The sequence below is a fragment of the Myiozetetes cayanensis genome, unplaced genomic scaffold (assembly GCF_022539395.1).
Source record: "Myiozetetes cayanensis isolate MyiCay16 unplaced genomic scaffold, myiCay2020 scf2-11, whole genome shotgun sequence".
NCBI classification, from domain to species: domain Eukaryota; kingdom Metazoa; phylum Chordata; class Aves; order Passeriformes; family Tyrannidae; genus Myiozetetes; species Myiozetetes cayanensis.
The window spans coordinates 62,727,817-62,749,802 of record NW_026087411.1 but is presented as its reverse complement, the minus strand read 5'-3'; the positions used below and the strand labels follow the sequence as shown (position 1 = coordinate 62,749,802).

Here is a 21,986-nt window from a genome sequence, read left to right as displayed (position 1 = left end):
TGAGTTTTATTTATGGTCACAAAGAGTCTGAAAATGGGCACTGATCAACAGTCTGCATTTCAGCTCAGATGCAGATAAGACCACAAGTAAACAATACATCATATATTTTTCCAGATACCTAAACGTGATATTTAGGTTTATTGAGTATACTGCACAGGAACTAGATTTACTACAGAAATTCAGGAATTGATACTTTAATTTAGTAGGTGCAATTTCTAATCAAAGTGTAAAAATGTATAATGTAAAAAAGAAAACCAAAATGGAAATAAAATCCAGCCCACTCTGAACTTAAAGCAAGTCACACAAATTTAAAAATAATAATAAAAAAAAAGGAATCCACAGGTTGTTGACTAAAAAACCCTTGATGGGCTAATCTTAGAAAAGGTTACACTGTTCACAGCTGTAAATAAACAATTCCACTCTTGATAATTTACTTATAAAAATGTAGTACTATGCTACTTTTTAAGAAATATTGTCAATATATGAACGTAAAATGCATGTATTTATTTTTTGTTTCTTAAGTCTGATGTGAAAAATAGTAAATAATGTAACTAGAAGTTATGTTGTTAAATAATATGACTGTAATGTCTGACAGACAGCCACTGACATCCTTTTAAAACTTGAAGATAAAGTCTGTATGTTAGATGACATCAAACCCAGCAAAATGATCATGAAATGAGGTAAAGAAATTTTGATCCTTCTGTGCACTCCATTTGCACTCCATTGCACTGAGTTTCTGTCACCAAAGTGATCCCAAAAAAAAAATTTTCTTGTCTTGAACATAAACAAAATAGAATCCGGACTTAATCACTCTGTATTAAATATTCTTGGCCTTGTTTCTCTATAGAAAACTTTCATTTAGTAGTTGCAAAACTTAATGAATGTTCTCTCCTCACCATTCACATAACTTAGAAGCCTGTATTAGATCTCGTGCTCCTTAATGTATGCTGTGTCTGGGCAATAATTAGATACACTGCCACCTGTGGTCTCCTGGACTTTGCTGTGGTGCAAATTATCTACTCAGTTCCCATTCTCAAAAGTGGAGTCTGCACAATTCTGCTGCCTATGGACCCATAGGCTGACCCTTCCAGGGTTCAGCTCTCTGAGCTTTTTGTGTCTTCAGTTCTTCTACGTTTCTTTTAATCCTCATATCAACCTTCATGTCTCTGTTGGACTTTCTTACTAGATACACCCCGCAAAACAAGTTCCTAGAATAAAGGATAGCAGTTTCTCAACATCTTTCAGCACCTTCTGTTGTTGCATTCTGGAAATTTAAGTTTTCAGTCCTATCTCTACAAGCAAAATGCCATTCTTTTCTTATTTTTTTTTTAGTTTTTAGTTCTGTTTTGTTTGTTTATTTTAATTTTTGTTTTGATTTGTCTGTCTCCCTGGCATAATTACTACTGATAATTCAAGTCCTGTTTAGATAGGGTTGTGTACATGTTGAATTTGACTGACTCCAGTATCTGAATATTGTCTTATACATATATACTCCAGACAAACCATTAGACTCTGTAAGTTTCACATTTATATATTCCTCAGGTCATTGAAACTATGCTGATGAGATAAGCTGCAAAATATTGTCCTAGTGATGAGAGATCTGAAGTGCTTCTGTCACAGACTCTGAGGGAGTTAAGGGTACATTAGAGAAGAGTATGTTGTACTGATAGTATTACTGAATTAAAAAGTGGTATGTTGGACTGATACTATTTTTGAATTAGTTGCTTAATAGTACATAAGTATTTTCCTATTATTTGAATGATAAAATGTTTCAGTATGTTTCTTTGCTTTCAAGACACTTAACTCAGATGCCCCCTAGCATCTTTGACATCTAGCAACTATACAGATTTAGCACAATCAATTTGGCCACTTGCTTTTGCTACCAGTAAGGTACATTTTCACAGAAACTGTTTTATTTACATTAAAGATTAGGATTTGCTCACATTGGTCTCTCTGTGAAATCCAAGTAGAGATAGAAGTGCTTCAAGATGCCGATGACTGCTATTTGAACCATGACAAAAACAAAGTAGCTCACGCTCACTAGCATTTTTCTTTTGGCTTGTTACTATTGCTAGAAGTCTGATTTTATTACAGTTTCAATTGGACACAGTAATATATTTATTTTGCAAATTAATTACTTTCTACCAAGATAATTCAAATCTAGCTATGTGGGGAGACTAGTAGGTAAAAGTAGAAAGTAGACTATTCAACTGAGATATGAGGAAATAAGATTTAAGGCTCTACAGGCTCTGAATTGCTCCTATACTTCCTAGACTGGTGCTATATTGAAAGGCTATTTTCTTGATGACTTTTATTTAGTTATCTTTTTAAGTAATTGGGGTTTAGTTTACTGGGGATTTTTTTGTCTCCAATACAACTTAAAAAACCCTAAAATGTCAAATCTCACTTTGCCTAATGGGAAAAGGTGGTTTTGGCATAGCTTTGGTGTTAAGTACCCTGTGGGGGATTTCATTCCGTTTTGAGGTCTTAGACTAGGTAACTATAACATTTGATGCTTCCCATTTCATTTAAATCTATCAAAGTGGTCACAGCCAGATCCTGCCATTATTTGAATGGGAGGACAGTTTCCATTTCTTTATAATGTAGCCTTTATCATGAGGGAGTACAAAAATCAGAGAAATGTAAGCCCTCTCCCTGTAGGGATTGACTCTCAATGAATAATCTATCTGTCTCTCCATCTTTTTTATGTTATCCTATTTGAAGCTCCATGGTGAGCAGTGAGTGCTGAATGTCAATGATAGCTGCGTTAAGACAGACAGGAATATTCATTAATATGTTTGTGAGTAGTTTGCTGTTTCATTTCCCTGATGCTTGGAACCATTTCTACTCACTTATTAAGAAACATGTAGACTTAAAAATGTTTGCCTGAGAACTTAAATATGTAAATTAGTAGTTTAGTAGAATAGTATTTGTTTACATCAATCTTCAAAGGCCTAGTGCCCATTAGAACTAGTTAACTCATCAGCCTATCATAGACAAGGATTGCTATTTTCTTAGCAAACAACACATAAAGTAGTAATGCAATAGTATCATTGTATCATTGTTTTAATTTCTTTGGGCTAAATGAACGAATGTTTCCTTAAAACTGGGTGAATTCAGAAGGTCCTTCAATGCAACTTAGGAGAAAGAAATGGTTTCAACCCTTTTTATTTTGTTCGGAGAATGCCCTTAATTGCTCTATTTTGAAAATAAACAAAGTAAAAACGTACATTTTGTGGTTTTTAGCAGGTAGGTACCACTTTAAACAGAGTTACACAATTAGTTCACAGTCAACACTTCCTTCAAATGCCCAAATTCTTCTAGGACAGTCTGTGGAGATGTGTTAAAGACTCATGACTCCATACAGCTGCCTATTCACAGAAAATCAAAGAACACTAATTTTAAATGAATAAGTGAAATTACAAAATTCTAATTAGATCTTGTGTTAGCATCAACATTAACCTTTTTTTTACTCTCCCAAACTTAACTGGAGAGAAGGAGATGAGACTGACAACTTTCTGTAGGAAACATCTGTGACACAAAACAGCCTGTAGAAGAAAAAAGGAGCATGCACATGTGAACTGCAACGCTCAGAGAGCATCAGGTGCCATAAGGCCAGTATAGAACAGGCACTATACAGACATAACATTTGGAAGGTACCTCAGGAAATCTCTAATCCAACCTCTTGCTCAAAGCATGGTCAATACTGAATTTATATCAGGTTGCTCCAGCTGAGTCTTGAAAACCTCCAAGGAATCACATTAATTGTTTTTGATCTTTTATACTGAAAGTAAAAACCATTTTCAAATTATTTGAGGTGGTTGAAGTTTGCACCAACTCTTTTGAAAAGAGGGTTATTCCCGTAGTTTGAAGGATGGGATTACGGCAGGATGGGTGAAGATCTCGATAAGATCTGGATAAGAGGTTTGCTAAGAAGGCCAGTGGCATCCTGGCTTGTATTAGAAGATTTTCATTTCACTCATTCATTAAAGTCATTGAGCTACCTGTTCTTTGATTTTCTATGAATAGGCAGTTGTGTGGAGTCATGAAATGCTTTCTGAAGTGAACAAAGATATTTGAACAACTAAGAAACCAATCCTACATTCACCTAGGTCCATGTTTTAACTTTTCATATATATCATTAAAACACTGAACTTAACAGGACTACTTAGGTATAAAGATAAGTATGACCACATTTGGGGAACTGCGGCTATATAATCTGATGGACAACATGTTTGACTGAAAAGAGAATTTCCACTGGAATTTAATATAGACCTAACACAAGACAGAAAAAAACAACTTCTCTTTTTAAATTAAATCAAATTTAAATGCAAATCTACAATGTGAAAGGATTTTTCTGCCTACTGAGTTTTCTAACCCTCATAAAGAGAATGATGACTTTTCATTTCATATCTATGGAGAATGTGCACTTGCAGCAGGAATTTTGAAGATATCTTACCAAACAAATATATCTGATCAATCTTGCAAAAACACTTTTATAAATATATGATATATCAAATGAATTTACATTGCTCCCTATGTCTTCCCTTCCTGGGAGTGTTCTCATAAATGACCTTCGGAAGCCTGAAACTTCAAGGTTGAGGGACAAAAAAATCCCCATGATTATAATCACGTGCATTTGAATATTAGTGGAAATTGAAAGCAAATCCTGCATTCATGTATAATATTCTTAGCTTACTGTATTGATTGTTCATATACATAAAGCAGCTGTACTCTTATGTGATTTCTGAAACAGCCTGAACAACAGAAATACATACTTTCTTTGCCAAAACTAAAGAGTTTTATTTATGGAATACTATTAGAGTATTCCTGTTAAGTTGATACCTAGTAGACAATGCATCAAGAAGTTTTCTTGTGTGACCTTGGAGTCAAACTTTGAGTAATAATGTATTTACATAAATACTTTTCATTAATTGTGAAGTAAAAAGGTCAAGTTTCCAAATTTTTATTTCTATGCATTTACATTTTGAAAAGGCATTTATGGGCATTATCACCTACTTAGGCGAGTAATAAATTATACGTTCTATGGAAAATTGCAGACTAATTTCACAGCTTTTAGTTTAACTAAGCTTTCTTGTCATAATGCTGGGATTTGAATTATCACCCTGTAAAATGCATGGTCTGTAAGGTTGCTGCTGTTAATATCATTATTAGTAACTTTTGTTACAGCAAATTGTAAGAGCTAACCAAGAAGGTCCTCTATTGTACTAAACAGTGTACAAATACAGGAAAGATGGGATAAGATAGTAACTTGGAGAGAAAAGTTAAAAAGTGAGAGAACACAGCAATCACACAGACAAAGACAAGAGTCAAGATGAAAGGGAATGCACTTGTGTTTTATGGCAGCCATACACCAGGCTGCCATTTTGAAAGGGATCCCCGTTAAGATCTAAAGATCATGCACTAGGTGAGACTGGACTTTTGTTACGGTGTCCTGTGAGTGTCAGACTCTCTGGAGAGGCTGGGACATAGGAGCATCACCCCATGCACACATGCACACATGCACATGCTGAAATAAAATGCTGGAATAGAAGAGAGAAGCATTTACATGCAGAGGTTCAGCACAGGGAAGTCTAGTTCTAACTGCAGAAAGGTCTCAGAGGCTGATGCTCCCTGTCTGGCTTCTTTCAATGACTGTTAAGGCAGGGGAGTCCCTATATTTTACTTGGGGAAGAGAGGGGATCACTGTGATTCTGTCCAGTGTCTGCTGTTTGAATGCTGCCAGGATACAATTATTATGGAAGAGTTTATTATCTTAGAAATAAGAGCTTGCAGATAAGCATCTTTTCAGCTTTGTCTCCTTTTCTAACAAGATGACACATTAGATGCCATACAAGTTATTAAATGTCTAGCCTGTATCAGATACAGGATGTCACAAAGAGATCACATAGTTATCACAGGCCAGCAGACATGAGGATTTAAAATCCTTCTTTGGATTATAGCCTTGGTGTAAACACATGGGAAGCTATTGCTTTCAATGGAACTTAACTGAATGTGCTAGCAAAAAATTTCTTGTTAAGGGTTAAAAGTAGCACTGATAGGATGCTTTTTTTTTCTCCATCATAAATGAAAAGGAATAATAATACCACCACAAAAATAGCTGCATAACAGTAAGAGTACTTATATTAGAACCTGAAAATAATCATTATCTATTTTGTCAACACCTTCCTCCCTTTCAAAGATCTCATGTTATTGCAGATGCAGAATTCAGTTCACAACTTGTCTTTTTGGTATATGAATTTAATTATCATGGAAATAGGCAACTTGATAGCATTACAAATTGTCTTTTTTTTATCCACTGAACAGACATGAATATACTGTAATTGACATCTGTGTTAGCATCTGAATTATAACCTGACAGGTACCTCATCCTAGGCCAATACGTGATAAAGTAGATTAGTTCCAACAGTAATGTATGTAAATTTTTCATGACAAAATATTTCAACATTGGACATGTCTGCGACATATAATCTAATCAAAATTAGATTAGGTAATCAAAAAATCAAAATTAGGTATTTTTACAGCACTCAATACTGTATTTCCAAGTACTTCACAAATATTTTACATTAACAGAACTTTAAAACTGAGAAAATTAGGTCAAATTTCTATAAAGAAATATATAGATATAAACATAGCATCTTTCTTCAAGTATAATCTGCTGCTTTAGGAAGTTTTTTTAATTTTTCCTTTCTTTTTCTTCTTTTTACTCTTTTGTTTTTATAGAGGAGATTTCATAACATCATTGCAAACACTGGTAAGGGAAAATAGTTTTGATATGTACTGTCTGTTAGACAGCCATCAAATTTAATAAAACCAAAACTTCATTCTTTAATAAGATAACATTTAACATTTTGTTAGCAAGTGCATAAGTTCCATTGACTCCAACGGATTTTGCTTGAAGTTAATAATTTATATTTATGTATATTTTCAAATGAGGATTAAATTAATCATGCTAGATTAAAGCACTGGATAACAAGCAAGTGTAGATCTCTGCCCATGCAATTCATGTTACCTGATGATGATGTCAGAATGTCTTCATTTATTGCTGTTAACACTGAAGTTAAATTTATTGAGATCCTGTTGCAGAAGAGAAATGGTTAAGAAATCTTTGATTTGTCCTCCTGAAATCTTCATAGGTTTGGACCTAGATTTAGAATCCAGTGTGAAATTCCCAAGTGTGCTGGGTAAATGTTTTCAGCACCACCTTAATATTTTTCCACTTTACTTATCACACAGCAAGTATACTGTCAAATTTTTTACTGTGTGGAGCTTGCTAAAGTGGAAGCACAAATGGACACGAAGGAGATAACGTATGGCATGCACACCGAGAGCATGTAAACATTAGTAAACAAGTTCCATAGCAACTCTAATATAGGTCATTAGGAATAAGACTTTGCAGAAAAGTGTTGATAAATTGTAGCATTGTGTCTCTAATTTTTAGCTCTTCAAACCATTGAACTGTGAGTCAGGTTTAATTATTAAGATGTTTGAGTGGCAAAAGGGAAAATACTGAGGGGTAAGAAAAACAAAACAAGTGAATGCTTGTGTGGGTGGTGAGAAAAAGTCATGGTTCTGTTGTGAAGGTAGAAACAGTTGTCATAGATACAGAGAGAGATGGTTCTGGAGCTGGTTAAAATGTCCATGGAAAGTCACCCAATATGTGACAATATTGTTAAAAGTGAAGGGAAAATTGATAAAAGTGTGTGTGGGAAAACCCAATATAGTGGAGTTCACAAGCTACAGTTATCCAGCTTTGCTTTCAAGGGTAAATAGAACAGTTACTGCATGTCTGATTCCCATGAATTCATGAAGTAATGATTTTACTTACAGCTGTATACTCTAGGAACAAAATATACAACTCAGAACCTGAGCTGCCTCTAGAACAAGTGTTGCAGTTGAAATAATTGCAAGCATTTCACTGCTCTTCAAAAATTCTTTCAGATCGATAATCTTTTCTGGCTTTACAAAAGACTTCAAAAACGTCTGCCAGGAATTATGATAAGATGATGCAGTTGTTGTTTGGTTGATTGCTTTTATTTTGTTTTTAATTTATGGAGCCTGTTGGAAAATGCAGCAACATTTTTTTCTGATTCTCATGCTTGAAAATAAGTCAATAAAGGCATCAAAGCTTCTCAGACATTTGGCCAAAAAGCAAGAGGAGTTTAAAGATAAAACTATAGATTTTTTTAAAATTCTTTTTTGTAAGGAAATTACTAGAAGAAAATAAGCAGATATCGTTTATAGGAAGAAAAAAAAAAAAAAAAAGAAGAAAAATATGTAGTTACTAAGCCAGGGGAAACATTGATCTTACTAGCTTACTAGATCTTTCTTAGAACAGCAACACAAGGCAGGAAATCACATACTACTGGGAAATCTCTAAATAAGCCAGGAGCAACTGACAAGTGTAAAACTATTCTTAGAGTACAAACAAAGCTACAAACAGGCTAAGAAATATTTCAACAGTGAGTCTGACAACAGAATCAAAAAATTAAAGGCAGGAGTTCGGTTGTTGTATTGGGTCTGGCTGAGATGGAGTTCATTTCCCCATTGCTTTACTTTGCATTGATAGCTCGAAGGGTGTTGATAACACACTGGTGTTTTGGCTACTGCTGAGCACAGCATCAGCACTGTAACATTCCTTCCCAAATCGAGGGCAAGATCCTGGGAGGGGAAACAAGTAGGCCAGCTGACTCAAACTGACCAAAGAGATATTCCATACCATATGACGTCAGTTCAGATGTAAAAGCTAAGGCAAGGAGCAGTAAGGGGGGTATTCATTGTTACTGCCTACTGAGAAACCATTATTCATTGCTGAAGCCCTGCTTCCTGGGACATGGTCAGACATTGCTTGCTAATGGGAAGTAGAGGATAAACCTTGTTATTTTCCTCTTTGCTTGTGCACGTGCAAACTTTCTCTTTTTTTGCTGTAGTAAACTGTCTTAATTCAACCTACTAGTAGCTTTCCATCTTATTCTCTTTCCAGCTGGGAAGAGAAGTGATAGAGGAGCTTGGTAGGCACCTGGCATCGAGGTGGGGTCAAACCACTACAGTTGTAAAGTCATCCTTGGAAAGAAAATATGTTAGGTTGATATTTAGATTTTACTGCCTGCTCAGGTGATGTTCAGAATACTTGCTCTTTGTATTTGCACAGTTTTCATCATGCCATTCAAAATTAATCTGATCTAAACAAAAAATATCTTTATAAATACAATCAACTGGGAGCTGCTTTGTATCTATAATTCTTTTTTTTTCTTTTTTCTTTTATTTAAATCACATTACTGGAAAGAAGGAGAACATCATAATGAAGCAGCATTTATACTGATGATTTAACAGCAGTCATCTAAATGTAGTTACATGTATTTTCCCCTTTCCATTAAGAATAAAAATGAACCCTTATTTGAAGAGTGAATCTGAAGTCCTTCTGTGTTATTATTAAAAAGACAGAACTCTGTTTTTCTCCTTTTATTCTTACAGGTCTGTATGCACATTTAGAATTTATTAACATTTTGAGGTTTGTTGTTCCATCTAGAAAATACTCATCACAGCTTAAAATGTCATCATAGCGGGGGCTCTTTGAGTAAAACAGCATCCCTTTGTATCTGGAGGCTTCTAAGTTGGTTGTGCAGCTCTCCCACTTGAGGATAATATGCAAAAAGCAAGAATAGAAATGTGGAGGTTTTTTTACACTGGAATAAAATCTCCAATGTGTTCTTTTTTGTTATTCATTTTTTTTCTATTTACAACACATTTTTTTCTTTGTTTTATCTTAGCCTTTTAAACACTGGTTTGAAATCCTCAAAATTAAAAAGGCTACTGCATAAGACTCCTGTACATCCATAAATTACCTGCCTTAGCATTTATCCTGTAGTAGGAATGATCTTTTCCAGATACAGGGTAGTTAACCTTAAATAAGAGCATTCCAAATACTTGGACAACCGATCTTCTACAGACAAGTTCAAGAATCAAGAAATTCAAGAATTCAAAACTGTGTTGTTTATATCACATTATAGGTTCCTGTCAGGTGTCTATTACTAAAAGAGTTAGAGCAACTCTGCTCCATGTTGTTTGGGAAAGTTTTAGCTCTCCCTGAGCAGTCTTCTTCTGAATTAACTACCATTTATAAACACAATGGATATCATCGCTATTTCCAAATGCAGACTGGTTTTCATAGAACTGTTCTTTAATAAATGTGTGTCCATGGAAGTGACACAACCCTTGTGATATATCTTTCAAAATATATTAATGTGGTTAGTAGTCTTGGTGTCTTCCAGTTGTGAAACTAAATGAATCCAAGCCTTGTTTTCTGCTTTCTAATTCCTTAGAATTAATATAAAATTAGAATATGATCTGTAATTCTAAATCTTACATCATTCTATTAATTATATTTCTGTATCCCAGATATATTTTACCTACCCAGTTTAGGGTCCATTTCCTAATTGCTTTCTAATATGTAGAAAGCAGAGGGAGAAAACCACTGATCATATAAAAGTCTTTGAATTTGCTGGACAATATTTTGTCTCTTTCCATTGAATTCCTCTGATTTCTCTTTTGCTATGTTAAGTCCACAAAGTTTAGAATAGGTTGGGTATCTAAAAGCATATGGAAAGGAGCTACAGACTTGCCACACTAAACAGATATTCTCACTCAATCTGTCATATCAGTGATTTATACATGCTGGCTACATATCATTTTGAGGAAGAATTCTTAACACTGCAATTCATGCCAGAGTGAAGAATTTAGAGGACTAACATGTTTCTTAAGACAAAGATTCAGGACTTTCCTGTAGTTAGAAAGATGTTCCCTTATCTTTGTTTCATCAATAAAAATGTTGCACTGGAGGCTTTTTAAGGCCTAGTTTCTGCAAGTTTATGTATACAGTGATCTTTCAGTTCCCACAACAAAATAAGGTATTAAGACAGAAATCCCTGCTGAATCAAAACAATTGTAGAGACCAGTACTCTCTCCAGTGAAAGTTAGGGGATTGCATCTGCAATCTTCACTTGAGACCTTCTTTAAGACTTGCCATTTATTAGTTTTATTGTTCTGCAAGTACATGCCATGGGATAACTAGAAAAAGATCCACTTCATTGCTTCCTAATACACGTTCAACAGGCAAAAGCTTCAACACCCTTGAAAGAACAACTCTGAGGTAAATAAGGAATGTGAGGCCACACATCAGCCCCTTATGATGCTTTATCTTCTTTCTTCAGCATTTTGTTCAAAAATGGGTGCCATGGGAATGTCATCATGACGTTAGGTTCTCACTTAAACTGGGAGTAGTCAAGGTTGCCACAGAATTAATTCAGCCAAAGACACTGCAAGTGTTGGAGTTGGGCAGAGCACAAGGATGCATTATCCTTTTCTCCCCATCCATGTCCCTCCAGGTGAAAGTTGTCTCAGGCTGGGTGGGATAAACTAGTGTTTAGTAATGGGAAAAGACAGAGATTTCTAAGGATATCCCTCTTTCTAGGTCTACATCTGCTCCAAAACCTAGCAAACACTATGAGCATGTACATAAGTTTTGATATAAATCCATATTTATACTGCTCAGCTAAGACTTACTGATTCCTTTGGACTAATTCTGTCTGGTAGGGAAGAGTTTTCTAATTTTATAGCTAATTGTATGTGACAAGTCTATGGGTGTTCTAGATTTCCATCTTTTCATTTTAATGCCCAACTGCTTTGCAGTTTTTTCCATTGTTTTTCTATGGAAGGGTGGTCCTGCAGCTGAGATTGCAAATATAAGCTAATTGTTCTTTTATCTTTCTTGCCATTTCATTAGTGTTCTGGGACAGGATCCAACTACCATGGAAGTTTTCTTAATTCTCCAGCTCTAATTTCTTGCTGATCACTACTGACCTGCTAATGGCACTCTGACTTTTTTTTTTTCTTTTTTTTTTTTTTCCCCTTGGAGTTTTGGAGTTTTATGTTTATCTTCCTGGCTTTTGTTCCCCCAAGTTCTTATGTGAGACACAGATCTTGTCTACATTTTAGAATTTTCTTTTTCTTCTGTCAGTGAAATTACACTTTTTATGCCTTAAAGACGTGACCATACTCTGTGTGGCTTATATATTTGAACATTATCTTATTTACTTAACCTTTCACTCACTCCTTTCTCTTTTGAGACTTTATGTCTCTTTGTAGTATTAATAGTCCTATCTTTCTTACCCACTTTGCTTTAGAAATTCTCCTGTTTGTTCTGTGTATTACTAATGCTATGGGATACACGTAATGTTGAAACGAGGGCAAAGGAATATCTAGCATGAGGAGAAATGAGCACAAAAAGAGCAGCAAGATTTGGGTAACCTATTGAAATTTTTTGTAGACAAAAGGACGGCAGTACTTTTCTATAGGACTCTGTTTCTTTTGAAGTATCATCAAAGAATGGGGACATATCTGCTGAATATTACTGAAGTCCCAGCAGTACATTTACTCAGCATCTGAAGTTCTAAAGGAGGATGGGGAAAAAGAAATTACTGAGTCTATTTAATGATTTACATTGTCATTGTCAGGTTTGGCAATAACTGTTTATACATAAAGTTGTCTAGTATTTTCCATTACAAGACCACTTTTATGAGTGGGCTGCAGTTAAGCCCTTCAAACTAAAGTTTTGACTAAGTCTATTTATTATTTTACAGTTAAAGCAATTCAATACAATTAAAGCCTTTGTAATCATCTAGATCAATGGAACTAAAAACCAACAAAAAAATCAAAAAGGTATTTTTTGCCTGTTTTTGACAACCATTATATTAATGCATCCTAATAATTCTTTTTTGCAAAGTCAATGTGACATTTGACATAGAAAGAAAGAGGGAAGAGATGCCACGGGGCATCATTTCAGGCTGTCATTTGTCCCCATTGTTTGAATGGGCAATGATTTCAAATTAAGGAATGGCAAGCAACTCTAAGCAAGAGAGCCAGCATGCAACCATCCACCACACAGCTGAGCCACAGTGCTGAAAGAGCAGGATCTGCTCCTGCCGAACAGAGGGATGAACCCTGAGGGTTGCCTGGGCCCTCACTCTGCTTGTCTGTCCTGGCTTAGGCAATTGGCACCTGTGTGGGATGGCGAAGAAAAGACACTATTCTTTCTTTGCACCATGGTGCTGAGGAAGGAAGGAGGAGAGGAAGGAAGCCATCATTCTTTGTGGGTAAAGAGGGGAAGGAGGAGCACAGAAGCCTCTAGCCCATACAGTTATGGGTGGTGGGGTGTTGCCTTCTGTCATTTTGTTGCGTTGATTGGCACAGCTCTGTTTTGAGAGGCTGAGAGTCTCTAATGGCTCACGTGTAGATCAACATCTCTGCCTAAAAGCGTTTTCAAATTTCTTTTTGTTTTCAATGTTTCCTTTAGACAATATAGAAGTATTTATAACTGTGTATTAATAGAAGACTTATCTGGGAGCTAAAAGAGCGTTATTCTTCTTCTATTGTCAGCTCACGTGGAGGACACTGCTCATCACATCTTATTAACTGTGGTTACCTGACTGTGTAACACCTACTATTCACAGAATAAGTTGTGAAAATGCATACACACACTTTTACATGCACTGGAACAGGAGTCTATTAAAAGTTGCAAATGGAGCATCTGAGACTGAGAAAGTTCCAGAATTGAGACTACCTCTGTGACCTTTATTTAGCCACCTGTGCTTTTGAATTATGCTACAGTCTTTATTGTGTGATCAAAATGAACATCTCCTTGTCAGTGCACAACATTGTTTTCTCATACTGGTAGTGAATAATGTGGTTACCTTCAGCATCTCAGACTCATTTGCAGCGGAAATGTCTCATCTTTAACATGGGACTAATAACTATTACTTTACCCAACCGGAGGTTTAGGAAGGTAATCCGTGTTTAAGATGTACTCAGAAGCTGCAGTAAGTCAGCTAGCCTAAGAAAATCCAGCAAACAAGTCAATTTGGATGATATTCAGTAAATAAAGCACAAGTCTGGACTGGGTGATGAAGGTAAAAATAAATATTGAACAGCAGAAACCATCGAAAATTGGATGTTGATATAAATTAACATGGATAACTTTTCATTCACACTTTTTAAAATTTTCTAGTATTTTACTTTAATTGCCTTTGGATACTTGGAAACTTGTTCTTTTTATTTTATTTTTTTTTTCTTTTCTCTTTGCATGGAATACATTATTGTGCTTTGGACAGGAATGTATTTTTGAAGCATCCAAGCAATCAGACCAGCAGCACATTCTAATTTAATTCAAGCATGAAAAATAAGCATGACTTTAGCTTGCATAGATACAAAATTTTTCAATTGTCACAAAATTATCCCGTTGATTGTAAGGCAGCAGCAATTAAAAAATGACAGTATTTCACTACTGGGTGTTTCAGTACTTATTTCCACATACCAGGAGCAGTATGCACTTGATCTGGTGTTCTGAAATGAAACTGGAGAGCAGGAGAAACCTGTTCAATTTTCATTATACCTTTCAGAATTTAGAATAATTCAGTATGGTCTCTTAAAAAGCCCAATGCTTTTCCAAGCAAATTTATCAGTCTGTCATGCTGTTGTCTCCTGTCATAAAACTGTCATCACAGTCTCTCTGATGTGGCAATGCTGGGGGCACTGGTGAAGCTTCTTGGCTCAGTGGTGCTTGGCAAGTTAGGTTGCTCCAATGAAAGTCACGTGGCTTTCCTGCCACAATGTGGAAGCTACTGTACCTTTCAGTATTAATGTCATCAAGTGCCATCTTGACATCTGGATATATTCCCACCTCATTTCAAGTATCAGCTGTTTATTCCCTCACTGTTGACCTTTCTTACCTCCTTATAGTTTGTTGAGCTATCATCCTTTCAACAACCTGCTATTTTTATTTTTCATGAAAACTGCTAGGAAAGGGTCTGTGTAACACTGAGTGTTTATCAAAATAATGTGTATGCTTTTTGGTCTGAGCTGTGCATAGGGTCATAATGCCAAGAAAGGTCTGTAAGAATTAAAGAATCAGAGGAAAAGCTGGGTTAGAAGAAAACCCCAAAAATCATATCATCAAATATCCCTCCCAAAGGAAAGTGAAGTTGTGTAATCTGAGGTTTCAAGGCATCTTTTGGACCCATCACTGGTTTTCTTGACTTTATTTGCTATATTGCCTGCTGTTATTACATCAGAAATTATGCTGTAATTGATTGTATTAATGATACATGACAAGTTTGTATGCCTGAAACTGACTGAAAGTCAGTTTAATTCCCTCATCCTGTATTTCTCAAGACTTCTTCTTAAAGATTTGTTTAATTTAAAACTTAAATAATCTCCTTAGATTTCAATTTGCTGAGTTAGGATTACTCTAAAAAGAACATGAAGTCTAGCCTTAGCTTGAAATAATATGAACACTGAACAATGGTCCTGAAAAGAAAACCACTAAATGTTTAAATTTCTGTCAGAATGGTGTACTATCTCTTTAGGACAAACTAGGATTATCTAGACTATCTCAGCTTTATGTTGTCATGTAATAAATAACTTGCTTTTCTCTCAGTGTGATCCAGTTCCTGCATTTGTAAAGCATTCCTTGTCTCAAAATGTGTAAAATGGGGTTGGGTTTTTTATTTTTTTTTTCCCTTTACTTTCCTTTACTTTTTTTCCTTTGAACTAGTGGTGTATAATGCATAATACCTAAACTATGCTCCTAACCTGCCATACTTCATTTTATCTCATAATGGTTTTGTTTATCAGAGTCTTATCTGTATATACTGCTTTCTTTCCATTTCACTCCCAGTACCATATCTTTGTGAAAGAGATGTTCAAATCATTATGGCAAGAAGTATCTTCAATGAGTGAAAAATCTAAAAATGCACAAAGCCATAGTCTTTTAGTATCTCAGCTCTAGCATTTCTTCCTACAAAAGAAATGGCACTTTTGTGCTCATACAGGCTACCCATGTGAAACCTTTTTTTGGCACCTCTGCGTACTGAAACTGTCCAACTAGCTGATAAGCAGGCACCATGCCACTGAAGCAGATGGGCATAGCTGTAGAGAGCCAAAAGACAGTGTACGTGCATCAAGTGTGGATGTTGATGGCAGACTTCCCAGTCAGTGATGTCTTAACGATTAAATGTCCCGAGTTTTTTGCATCTGTAGTTACAGAGATGCCAGCCTTACTCCTGGATGGTGTTTGAAAATTTCTCCTGGTTTGTTTACAAATTATAAGGAATTTTTTGAGAATACTTGACCTAGAAGATACTTGGAACAGAAAGGTTAATAGTAAAGGGAATAGAAATAGTAACCTTTCCCAGTTCTAAACAGGCATCCTAAACATGTTCCCACCCAAAACTGAGATGCAAACAGGAGTTCCAGAGAAAGGACAATGAAAGCATTTTTTAGGGTATTTGAAATATGCAGAGGAGACAAGCAACAGGTACTTTCAGAGAAAGAAAATAAAATACAATCAGAGAAACACAATTACCATAATTTTGCCAAAAAAGAAGGATTTGGAGGTTACGTCATGAGAGAAAAAATCTCAAGGCATGAATAAGTAACATTAAGCTATTCTTTGATTGTATCACATTTAGGGAAATGGAATTTGGCCAATCTATGTATATTAAGAGACCTGGGCCACAACATTGTCTGATTACATCTCTGGTTTCTTCTTGGAATTGAAAAATGTAAGGCATGGAATATTTTTAGCTAATGTTTTTTACTACCTTTTGAAAGCAAAGGAAAATGTAGTTTCCCTAAGATACTCTAAGAGAAGTTTTATTTTGTGTGCAAGTTTTACTTCGTATTGTTCTGGAAAAAAAGTCAGATATCGACCTTCCTTAGGAAGGCCATAATTCATCCAATGAGCAAAGTGTAATGTATTCTGGTGATTTGAGAAAAATCAGATATTGATTGAATGATAAATGAAGAAAATATTTTTAAAGTATTACTTCGTTTGAATATATGCACTCTGGTTTTGGCATGAAATGAATGTTCTTTGGACAAACATAGTCTTAAATCTCCCTGAAGACATTATAAAATTAGGTCCATTTTGCATTTTATGCTCTTTTAGAAAGTCATGTTTGAGTATCTACATTTATTTTATTGTTATAGCTTCAGATTTCTTTTTTATCTAATTCAATACTTTCAGGATTGAAAAAGACTGAAAAAAAACCATGTTGTATTAAACATACTGATCTTGCCAAATCAGGCAGTTTTGCCTATCAGATTTACTAGAAAGAAATAAGGGAAGTGGAAGGATGTTCTTTGTCTTCCTCTCTCCACTCCCTGTGGCTCATTGGCCTCAATCAGTGAGTCAGTTCTGTGCATGTGGACGCAGTGAAAATCTCACAGGTATGCACCCCCTACACAAGGAAGTTGCATCTAACCCTGTACTCACCACACAGTTTCATGAGGCTAGATTGCATGCCTCTAGAATTTGGCTCCATTGACTTCATCTACCTTAGCCTTCCAAACAAAATTCAGTCTGGCTCCATGGTATGGTTGCTCTAAATGGCTGTGTTAGTTGAGGTTCCTTTAAAGAACACTCAGCAGATCCAATTTCTCTTTGCTTCTTATTTCCAAAGAATGGGAAGTGACCTTTGCAGTTGTCTGGTACTTTCAAAACAGCTATTAAGCTCCCAAAACAGAGCTTCCAGCCAGTGACTTTGAAGGTCTGTATGCTCTGTTCTGCAACTGTGTTCAATGAAACACAAACACTGCTAGTATCTTAGTCACATCCCAGTTTTTTCCCCAACTTTGGAGTGGTCTTAGGGACTTCTTAAAACTTGAGCTTTAAAAAATAGTTCAGAGAGAGGCAAGAAAGCATTTTTCCCATTACAAATACAAGTTTAGTCAAAATTAAATCTCTTGGAATATGAACACCAGGGACACCACACCCAAAGCCCTGTGAACTCAACAGCCAGGCTCCTCATGACTTTCACTGCTAAGGCATCAAGTCAAAGAAAATGGAGGGAAGAAAACAGTACCTGGAAAGTTGAATACAAACCTCTGAATTTATCAAAAAGATCTTATTATAAATGGCTTTGTTTTAGCAAGAATTTTTGCTTATTCACTGAGGGAGATGGATTCCCTTTATAAATAGTTGTAGTTGGCACTCAAATACTGAGGCATCAATAAAAGAATCTAGATAAATGTCAGTATACTTCTGTTCCTAGCAACAGTAGCTATTGATTTTATTTTTTGCATTCTGTTAAAAATGAACACTGGAAGAATTCTGATTGTCCTTATTTATATTTTTAATAGGGAATTGAAAAGGGAACAGCTGCTAAAAACTCGGTTAAAATAAACTGTTCAGTGACTGAATTATAATAAAGGTTTTTCTTTTTGGGTATTTCTGAAAAAGCCAGAGACACCAAGGAAACAGTCAATACATGTCTAGCTCCACCAGTTGCTCATGTCTGAAGCAGATTACAGCTTCCCACTTTTCCAGGGAGAAGCTCTTCTCATTATATTACAGCGAGGATATATGTCTTATGTTTATTTTAGCTGACAAAACCACCTTACCCTCCTGGCTCCACATTGTCCAGTTCCAGCAGGAGGGAGTGACAGTGTCCCCTCTGAGGTATGATAACTCAGCAGAAGGGGTAGGTTCCTCCTAGGACTGCCTGAGGTTGAAAAGAACCTAGAGACGTGGTCCCCAGCTGGTGAGCCTGGTTTACCCTGGGTAAAATGTAAGTGTATGGCAGGGTCAACACAACATGGAGCCCACGTGGAGAAGCACTGCTACACTGGGGAGGGGTTAGACAGTCAGTGTGGCTTGTTGAACTGGTACCGTCAGCAGAACCTCTTGGTAGAGTGGTCCCTGGACTGGGAAATAGGAGGGAACGAGCAACACTAATTCTTGATAAGGGGCTATTCATATATTCTACAGAAAAGCAATTACATTATATTCTCAAGCACGTTTTCAAATATTTCTTAAGAGTTGAGGCAGACTATCTACAAAACTATTCCTACCTATCACTTTTGTACTAAATATGTGGTTTGCTTTTTTTTTCTTTCAATGTGATCATTCCATAGTAATATTCACTGTCAGTGAATCCTTGGAGAAAGCAGCTTTAGTATTGAGTGATATTTTTCATGTTTCTTTTTCATTGCTAATTAATTGGTAAAATGTTCTGGGGATCCACAAGTTACAGTGAAATTTTACAGCAATAATTCCTGCAGTTTTCCTCTAAGGTTTGTTAAAAAAAAATACCAAAACACAGAAGACAGCTTGAATTCTTGTCAATGCAATTTCTACACTGATCACTATGTTCTAACTCTGAGGAAAACCAGGACTTGAAATGCTTAATATCTTAAGAGTGTTCTAGAAGGCTGGGTTTGAAAAAATTCTTTCAAAATATTTCTAGCTCTTGAAGAACCAAATGACCTCCTAAATCACACAGTTTTGATTTCTTTCTTTTTTTTTTGTCCTATACCAGTTTTAATATGAATATAACAGCTGACTAGAAATGGTAAAAAATAATGTCATTTCAAAACTATTACTTCAGATTTTTAGGTCTTGAACAGCACTGATTTCTAGTGCTAGTACCTCTTGAGGTAGATCCTGGTAGATTAATGTTGGAATTGAAGCAGAAAGGTTAGAAAAGGATCAAAACAGCACTATTTTAAGGTTCTTTTTTGCCCAATCAGCTCAAGTTATGTCTTGAAACATAGAGTTATTACAAGAATTCTGGTATAAAGAAAGACTTTTGAGCTCTACTTATGTGAGAATTATCTGCATATCATTTTCCTGTTACTTCTATTTAATTAGTAATTTCTATTTTGAGAGACTTTATAGTCTTTTCTCCAAACAAAGGAAAGGATACTGAAAAAATATGAAAGTAACATAAGAGGAAAAATATCACTCCATCTGTGAATATATGCATGTATATGCATGTGTCTGCAGCTGATTGGATACGTACAGTGTTGCAGCACATTGAGTATTCAGATATTTGAAGTTGCTTCCTGCTGATAAATGTTTCACAACAAAGATGTGATCAAAAGAAATATAGGAATTGAATGACGAGTGTAGCCAAACCAATTAAATCTCTACTGTTATGTCAAAAAGATAAATTAAATATATCCTGTTAAAATTTCTACCTTACCTTATTTTCTTTAGTGCATAAAATACACCTTTTTTTACAAAGGTCAAGAACTGTAACATATAGATGCTGAAGAAACCTTAAAAAAAAAAAAAAAAAATGTGATAACAAGAAGAAAATTTCTCTACTCCCCATTTGTAAGAAGAATGGCAGAAATATTGTCTGTTTAAAGAAAACTCTTTTTTAAAATAAGTCCCCAGTTACAGGATATTTTCATTTGGGGATCTAGAATGTTTATAACTCCCTAGTGTAACATAGTGGATTAACTGAACAATGCTACAATGCAAGTTATGTATTTCTGTGTGCTTAATTTCACATTTTGGCCATTCACCCTCACAACTTCATATGGAAAGAAATTATTAATTGTAGGAATAGAGTGACTACACTGAGAAAATTTTGTGTATCTTTCTTATGAAAACTGAATGAATGGATAGATATGTCTCCTCAGTTGTTCATGGATTCTTGAAGGGGAGGTTTGTCATTGTCCCAGTTTAAATGAGACACAGGTCTTTTGCTGAGGATGAGTTATGAGAAAAGACCCAAACTCCTCCCTCTAAACAATTATAAATCCGAAAATAAGAGACTCCAATTGAAGGAAAACAAATTATGAAAAAGGGAAAATAACAGCCCTTTATTAAAAGGTATGTGTGTATTAGCAGAAACAATGAAAAGAAACAAGTAAACCAACCAAACAATACTCTTATACCCACAGATAAAAAACCGAAACCAATAAACAAACAAAGGGAAAAAAAGTAAACAGTTCAATTTGTGCCCTTTGGTGCAATTCCAACCATAGTTAGTAGGGGCCACCACTGAGTCATTGGAGATGTAGAGCTTGTAGTGTACTGTGCCACCGGGGTATGCCAGAGAAACAAAACAAATCAAAAAAAAACTGGGCCTCCCTTCCCTTCCCACACACTGGGAAAGGGGAGAGGGAAAGGGGGAAGGGGAACAACAACAAAAAAGAAAATCCTCCCAATGAAAAAGATAACCCTAACTCACTCCGTTTGGCTGGTCGAACTGCTCGGCACTGTCCTCTCTCTCCCCCCAATGGGCACAAGGACCACCGCCAGAAAAAAAACAAACAGGAACGGGGAAAGGGGAAAACCCCCAGAAAAAAACCCAGCTCCTCTCTGATGAAGAATCCAGGCAGGGTCCGCAGCTGTCCAACAGGTCGAGAACAGCAGAAAACCACCCAGCTTCCACTCTGACCTGTGTTACAGCCACAGCCAACCCACAAGCTCCTCCTCCACCCTGTTTCCCAGGAGACAAGAGAAAAAAGCAAACAGGAGCCCCTCATCTCCCCCATTTCCTAGGAGACTAAGTTCTGGGCCATTAAGCAGGGGGCCAGTTCTTTTGTATCTCCTAAGTGCTCACTTGATGGATCTGCACGCAGTGGGCAGGGGGAAGGGAAAATTCCTAGTTAGTTTCCAAGAATCAGCTAAACCATAACAGTCATTTAGTGTTTAGGGTAATATTTTCATTGTTACTGTTGAACGCTGATACAGAAGCTGAAAAACAAATGAAAGTGATGCAGTACCAAAAAGCACTTCTCTTTGTCTTTTCCACTGAAACCTAAGGAGCTGTGAATCCAAGAAACAGAAAATGAAGAAATGAGTGACTCAAGCGTTAATGGACCATCAGTAAGTGTTCAGTAGTTCTAAGAAGATGTCTCTTCAGCAGTCCATTGGTGATATTTTACCCTGGTGATGTTTATATTGCTTAGGGGTTTTTTTTTGGTTTGTAGGGTTTTTTGGTTTTTGTTTTTGTTTTTGTTTTTTTTTTTAATGTGGAAAAAAAAGGAATGCATATCTGCACAGTGCAGTGTTACTATCTTTTTTTATGTCACCAGTAAAATATTTTTAGTGGGCTCTCTAACACTAGGAATTTTGTCTTCGAGAAGTTTAGCTTTCCAAACAGCAGGGATAG

The 21,986-nt window shown here is 35.9% G+C and overlaps 1 protein-coding gene across 4 annotated transcripts in view; it reads left to right on the top strand.

Annotated features, from left to right (window-relative positions):
- NKAIN2 (sodium/potassium transporting ATPase interacting 2) overlaps nt 1-21,986 on the top strand; it is a 537,578-nt gene that overhangs the window by 259,022 nt on the left and 256,570 nt on the right. The window contains exon 2 of one of the 4 annotated variants that reach the window (XR_007628911.1): nt 21,638-21,700. The exons of the other annotated variants lie outside the window; for them this stretch is intronic. The gene's annotated coding sequence lies outside the window, so the exon portion shown is untranslated. The remainder of the gene's footprint in view (nt 1-21,637; nt 21,701-21,986) is intronic. 4 annotated transcript variants of the gene reach the window in all.